This window comes from Lycium barbarum, chromosome 1 (genome assembly GCF_019175385.1).
Source record: "Lycium barbarum isolate Lr01 chromosome 1, ASM1917538v2, whole genome shotgun sequence".
Taxonomy (NCBI): domain Eukaryota; kingdom Viridiplantae; phylum Streptophyta; class Magnoliopsida; order Solanales; family Solanaceae; genus Lycium; species Lycium barbarum.
Window position 1 is genome coordinate 157,739,654 of NC_083337.1, and position 7,310 is coordinate 157,746,963.

The following is a 7,310-nucleotide window of genomic DNA, read 5'->3' on the forward strand; positions in this document are numbered from 1 at the left end:
GTTTAAACTTTAAACATCAACAAAAACACGTTTTAAAACATCTCAATTAAAAAATAAAAAAAATAAAACCTAAAAGGGTAAAAAAAAAAAATGGCAATGAACGGATTAACTCCAAGTTCAAGTTTTCAGGAAATTCAAAAAAAAAAATTGAAAGATAAAAATATCTGAATTGAGATACAAATAAATTGACGTTAACTGTAAAGCAATTTCTTTGTATCTTTAAAACTATTTGTTAGATCTTTTTTAACATTTATCTAAGGTACATTTCTTTTCTACTATTAATAAGTGAAAGTTCCTTGGACGACGAAGGGTAAAACAGTCATTTGGCTCAAAATTCATTGTGATGTCTTTATTTGGCTTTTCAATGACACGTGTTTCTAACTTGGTTATTTGTGGGACGTCTCGCTTGCTTGTCATTTGTCTTTGACTTTACTGTATTTCTAAAAGAACATGTATGCACTCCTGCTTTGGGATTTCACAACTTTCTCTTCGGATTTAAGTATATGCCCCATCTTTTCTTGTGGTTTCTTCATCTCTCTTTTTGTTGAGTTTTTTGTGCTTCTTATTTCCCTTGCTTATGGTTTTCTGATTTATTTTTTAATCTTTAATGTTTTGGGTCTTTCGAAGGTGGAGATTATTTCTAATTACTTACATACATGAACAAACCAAAAGGACCGAATTAAGAAATATTCCTGAGATGTTGACTGTTGGTTCAGATAATTTGTGTCAACAACTATTATTAATTTTTATGCTCTCTTCATCGAATTCTGAACAGATTTCTGTACTCACTTCTGGTAGTCTTTCTTCATGTTCTCTTTTCAGATTCTGCACATGCATGTGAATAGAACAACTATGCAAGAGTACACATAGTGTTGTACCCAGGGTGTTTGATGATATGCCTCAAGTAAATTAACAATTACTCCCTCCGTTTCAATTTATGTGAACACATTTGACTGGGCATGACATTTAATAAAGAGTGAAGACTTTTGAAACTTGTGGTTCAAAATAAGTCTTGAATATTTACGTGGCTGTAAATCACTTCATAAAGTGAATTTGTTTCCAAATTAGAAAAGATGTCATTTATTTTGGCACAGACCAGAAAGGAAATAGGTTTACATAAATTGAAATCGAGACAACATTTTCTTGTTAGAAGTTTTGTTTTTGAATTGGTACCTTTAGTTGTAAAATTACATGATTTAATCATCTAATATAATCTTCCTTGAAGTTTCCTCTGTTTTCACATCTTAAGCTTTTGGGTAGTTCTTTGTTGAATTTCTGCATGCATATAGAAAATTTTGTCTGATCTACTCAGGCATGTTTTATATTCTTACAATCAACCAATTTTATTTAAATCGAGACAGTATTCTTGAGATTTCGGTTAAGTTATACGAGTACATTTTTTTGTAACTATTTTGAGCTGAATTTTTTCAGGAAAGATTAATCAGATTTTTCTTTTAGAGATGAATATGAGTTGATTTCTTAAAAAGTGTGTCCCTGATGGTATTATTCCTAGAAAATTTGCTTAAAACAATTATTTGGGTGAAATACTATTTTACTGAAAAAGGTGAAAGCTTTTTTCCTGCTGCTACATGATTATAATCCTTTTCTAATTATTTAGTTTCATCGGGCCATGACAGTTTTGCAACCGAATTGCTCTTTGAATTTGGGTCTACTTGTTTACATCTTTTCACTACTCATATTCTGTGAATTTAATTTCTCAGTACATGACATTGCGAACATTTGTGATCCATTAGTTGGAATACAATGGTCAGTTGGTCACACAATTTTGATTTCACAGGCTTTTGAAGTGAAAGTCGCTCAAGGTGGGGAAAAACGGAACTGCTTTGACTATAAAAGGTACTCTCTCTACTTTTTTGTTCTAACATTACAAAAACAATTGTGCTTTATATTTCAGGTTATATTGTATGGAGTGTCTACTTTAGGAATAAATTAAATGTTTAAAATACAAAATGTAGACGTTAAAATAGAAACTTTTTGAAATGCTTGAACAACATATCTCTCACAGTAAAAAAAAGATGGATGAAGCATTAATCCTTCTTGTTTTATGTTTCTATTAGTTGTAAGTTGTCAGTAGTATGATATAACATTTCTGTTTTCCAGGTTTTAAGTCTCAAAAGAACGACATTCACGCTCAATGTGAGGTTTGAAAACATTGACAAGAAGCTTATTTGGTTTGAAAACATTGACAAGAAGCTTATTTCTTTTGCCAGTCGGATATGTGCTCTCAATCGTAATTTTTCACTTAGTAATGATTATTGATTTGCTGGTGAGGTTAAATACTCTTCCCATCATTTTTGTTATTGTTTCTTGTATTGAGATTTTAATTGATGAGAAGTGTCCTTTTATAATTCTTCTCGGCTTTGCAGCTTAAAGAAGTGGAGATCTTTTCAGTGAGAAATTACATTGGCATTACAGCAATGAGTAGTATTCCTTTCGTAAGGTTCTTTCATTATGGATTTTATACCAATTGGGGGTTGATGCTCCACATTATTAGTATGAGATAAATTTTAAAATATCCATCTTTATCATAGTAAAGATGGTTCTATCTGAAGGTATTCCAGCTATTCATTCCACCATTTGGAGAAATTTGCCGAGGGTAGTCAATTCCTGAGTTATTACATTTAATACAAATTATATCCGACAATTTACGGAGATTCTATTGCAGCTTATTTGTCTAACTTTCTGTTGACAAGAAAATTGGATAAAACTGTAGCTTTTCGGAAATCAGTAGATATTTCCCTTGTGATATCTTCTTAATTTAGTACTAATTCTTTCAACAAAATCTTGATAAATTGTCGTATGTCTCCTACTTCCAGGTGATTTAGTTTCTTTTGTGAGATCTTTCAACTTGCATATGATTTGAAAGATGTAGAATTCTTTGATGTTACTGCTAAATTTGCAGTTAAAGATAAAGGCTATTGAAACTCAAGGATTCGGGGGCTGTAGGCCAACTTGTAACTTGGCTCAAATGGAGAAAGGAATGTTGATATGAACACAGTCGGACAAACCTTATGATGGAGTAAGATCCTTTTTCTCTTGAACCTTTTGCCGCTCCTAGGCTTCAAAATTGTGATCTGCATCACCCATATAATATTAGCTACCCTTTAACTAAGATCTGATCTAATTATTCTGTTGGGAAGTTCCTGCGAGTAACTGTTTCTTTATTCTTCTATATCGTTGTACCAGTATGAACAAGATGTGTGTGTCTGACTCTGCTTGAGTTATATATTGTCTTTTGTGATTGGGAGCTTGAACATGGTTCACATATATTTTGTATTTGCTCTTTACTTCCAGAACTTTGAAGAAAAAGAGGTAAAGTAATAAGGATAAGTTAAAAGTAAATTTATAAAATTTAGCCAATTATTTTCGAGCATTATAACAAGGATAATTCAAAGAATAAGTTGCATGTACTTTAACTATTTGAAGTAGAAGTAATAAGTTACTATCTGAAACATTCAAAACAATTTGAAACAGATGTTATTTGTTAAAATTCATTTAAATTATGCTTATAATCCTACTTTGCATATGGCATCTTTTTGGTGGTGCTTATTTTTTACGGACTTCTAAGTTAATGTTTATATTCAGATTACATGGTTATCAATAAGACTTGAGCTATGTGATTATGGCTCCGAAAGTATGATCGTTTGCTTATCCACGTTACCACGAGAAGTATTTTTCCTTCTCTTTTTTATCTATTTTCATCATAGATTCAACTATTTCTGTCAGATTCATCAATTAAAAGCATTTTGATGATCCAAGCTTATTAGATATGTCTACAATTTGACAGTACTTTCAAAGTTATTGTACTCAAGATGCATCATGAACTTAAACCTTAATTCAACAAATAGCACCTGTTTGATGAAATCTCTCATTCAGAATAACAACCGGAAGTCTCAAATTGTGCAACACTATCCAGCCTAACATTTGTTTTTTGAAGATGACATATTCATGAACTGGTGTATCACAAGAATAAGTGGAGAATCACAAATATATAAGTTCTCTTAGGTTCATAGATGTGCTCAAATTTGTGAAATTGCTGGTCCTGATGCTTCTTTAGTTACTTGCTAAGTTGTTGTATGTTAATCTATGTTTCAATTGACACTAATAAATTGCAATAGGCTGGTTATGGGATGAATGCAAAGGTTTTCTTTGTGGAGAAGAGTTAAGTCGAAAGTGTTCATAATACATAAGTGATAGAATGACTTTTCTGTGTGTTGTTCGCTTTAAGTTTCACACATTCATAATTATTTTACTTTTTTCATTTTGTGTGGCTTACTTTCTTGATTGCTTGATTATACCGGACAATTGAACAAACTTGAAGACACTTTATGGAACTATATTACTATGCTTTCTACCCGTGCCAAATTCAAGGATGCCATATTTTTTTTGAGAAATAGAAGATTGAAAATATAGTAACCATGTGCATTTAATTTTGAAAATAGCAATTTGCTTATTTATAGTCCTGTTGAATGTTGAGTACGCTATAAGTGGTTATATCTTGTTATAGGCTCTCTGTAAAAGACTTTATACCAAAGGAGGAGCCATGACTGAAAATTATTAGCAGAGTATCAGAATTGTTCCTAGGGCTTATCCGTAGTCTCTAAGGAGGTAATTGTACCACTATGTACTAAGGAGTTAGTTATCTGCAAACCTAAGTAGTGGTAAACTTCTATTCATTTCTTTATTCAATGCATGTTCTCAATGTGTCCATATATATACATACAATGCGCACACCTAGATTATGGTTTAATAACTTTGTGTTTGATTTATGCATAGGAAAAATATGTATAGTAACTTTGTGTTTTGCCTTCACTGCTAATGGATGGTTCCAATATTATGAATCTCAATGTGTTAAGCCAGCTATCATCTATGGGAAGTAAGCCGTCTGAAACCAATGACCGTCTTTCGGTCCTCAATAGCTTAAAGCATGACCAATGGGTTGTCAGCTGCTTCAGAATCGCTAGACATATCCCCTTTTCTCATCTTCTTGTTTTACCTTGGAACTTATTTTAACTGTACATGCCTGTAGTGAGCTTATCTTTGTGGCCTCCAGATCCACACTCATACCTGTTACTCCAACTTCAATAATTTTATTTAGTGTTGCCCAAGTTCTATAATTGTAGGTTCTAACACTTGTATCGAATACTACTACTATAAAAGAAGGCCCATCACAACAAAGGTTTGTGGAGTGATCGACTCTAGAAAAGGATGCACCTTCTTTTTTCCAATATGCAAATAGGTTTTGTCATGAAACAAGAACAAGCTGAAGAATGTATTAAGCAAGCTTTACATTGTTGGGAGTGCATATTTCATAATCTTTTTGATATCATGTACAATTTTGTTCCTCAATATATGTATATAGAATGGAGTGTCGATATTGTGAATGTTCTATCAGGTGGATAATATTGCTTCCTTTTTAAATAATAATCCTTACTTATTAAAACAAATATGAAATTATATTTTTAATGTTGAACCTTTATGGTTATGTTGAAGATGTAAAAGTAAGACACAAGAAGTTCGAGTAGATGCCCGTGCATAGCACGGGCACGGGCCATCTAGTTTTATAATAATTATGGAAGAGAGTGGAAGAGAAAATATGTGATGATGTTTTGAACAATTTTTGAGAACTAAAAGTTGATTACTTTCCCCATGCTATCGTTAAAGCATATTAAAATTAGATAAAAAAAAATTAAATGGAAAGACAATATATCTTAATTGAGTTAACAAATTTGAAACATTGTGTAACTATTTTTCTCCGCAGATTAGGTTGAAAAAGAGGAGTTCATACTTTTTCAAATGAGCTTAAATTTAGGAATGTGGGTCTCCACATTGAGTTTGCATGTCTTCTATCTAGGAACGTGGGTCTTCTCCCATTTAAAATCAAATTTCTCTCGTCTCATTTTTAATTTTTTACCGTCTCTCTCTTTTCTCTTTCTCACATCTATTTGCATCAATATTCTTCTCTCTTTTGGTGATTTAATGCATTCCTTATATTTTTCATTTTTTTTAAAAAGCTTCGTCAATTTTAGTGTTTTCATTTTCTATATGCAGATGGTGATGATTGTATTAAAGGAAGTGATGACTTCATTTACTAAAATTTTCTTTGTTTAGTATATTTAGGCCTATACTCAAGTAAGTATTATTTTTCTTTGTAATTATTTGATTTTGTTCGTTTAATTTGTACTGCTAATTATTATGAGAATAGTTATTCAAAATAAATATTTAGTACATCTTTATAGGAAAAATTATGGAAACGGAAAAAAATAGTTCAATAATAATAATTATATATAATTGATTCTTATAACAATTTAGAATCTAAATAATATGAACTGTTCTCTGTAAAATATAATTTTGGAAAAGGAATGTCCATATAATGTTGAGTTAGTGTCTCGAAGGCACACACAACTACTTATTTACAGGGTTACAACTGCATTCAAAGTAACTGATAATTCCTTTAAGTGAAAAGTTTTGCTATGGCAGATGTGAAGATCTTTGAACTACAAAAACTTCCTCCGCAAATTATTGAAATACTCATTGATAAAGTCTTGAAGACTCAAATAGATGAGTTGAGTATATATGGTGTGTCTATACTGTAAGTTTTTTTGCCTTTTTAATCGCTCAAATATTTTTTTTAACAGAAAAATGTCTATAATAATGAGTGCAGATAAGGTAAGAAGTTTGTTCTAATTGTCATGTTTTTCGAGAGAAGAAGCAGTCTACAATTTTTATCGAATATGTTATTCTTTGATATTTATGTACGTGCTGAAATTTTATATATATATATATATATATATATATATATATATATATATATATATATATATATATATATATATATATATTGTCTATAGCAATGTGTGCAGTTAATTACTAACTTTGTTCTAATCGTTAATTTTAAACAAAAAATACTCTTCAATTTATTTCTTATTTGTGCCATTTAAATACTTATGTACAAAGATTTTATATTTTTTGATGTTGATTAAGTGTAAAGCTATTCACAGGATATTGTTATTGAAAAATATGTTGTTGCATCTTACTTATATAAGGATCTATTATAAGGTTACTGTGTTAAGTGAAAATAATTTAAAGTTCTTAAAAAAGTTGGAGAAAGGAGATAAACATGCCCGTACGATTCTTGGGACAAAGCATGCGCAGTATATCGTTTTCTTTAATAGAAAACATATAAAGAAGTTGGAAAAAGAGGTTGATTCTTTAATTCCATAGACTCTGTACAATTATGGGAGAGCATTGATAAAAGAAAACGATAATGAGGGTATTACATTTGTCAC

General features: G+C 30.8%; 1 long non-coding RNA gene across 6 annotated transcripts; it reads left to right on the forward strand.

Annotated features, from left to right (window-relative positions):
- The first annotated feature begins 325 nt into the window (after window positions 1–325).
- LOC132600126 (uncharacterized) lies at window positions 326–5,336 on the forward strand. 6 transcript variants are annotated; one of them, XR_009567139.1, is made up of 5 exons: window positions 550–904; window positions 1,799–1,857; window positions 2,122–2,287; window positions 2,388–2,456; window positions 2,838–5,336. It is a non-coding gene; the product is annotated as an uncharacterized LOC132600126 (long non-coding RNA). The 6 variants fall into 6 exon arrangements; XR_009567135.1 differs by adding an exon at window positions 326–499 and having other exon boundaries at window positions 823–904; window positions 2,122–5,336; XR_009567133.1 differs by having other exon boundaries at window positions 2,122–3,040; window positions 4,529–5,336.
- Window positions 5,337–7,310: the final 1,974 nt, after the last annotated feature.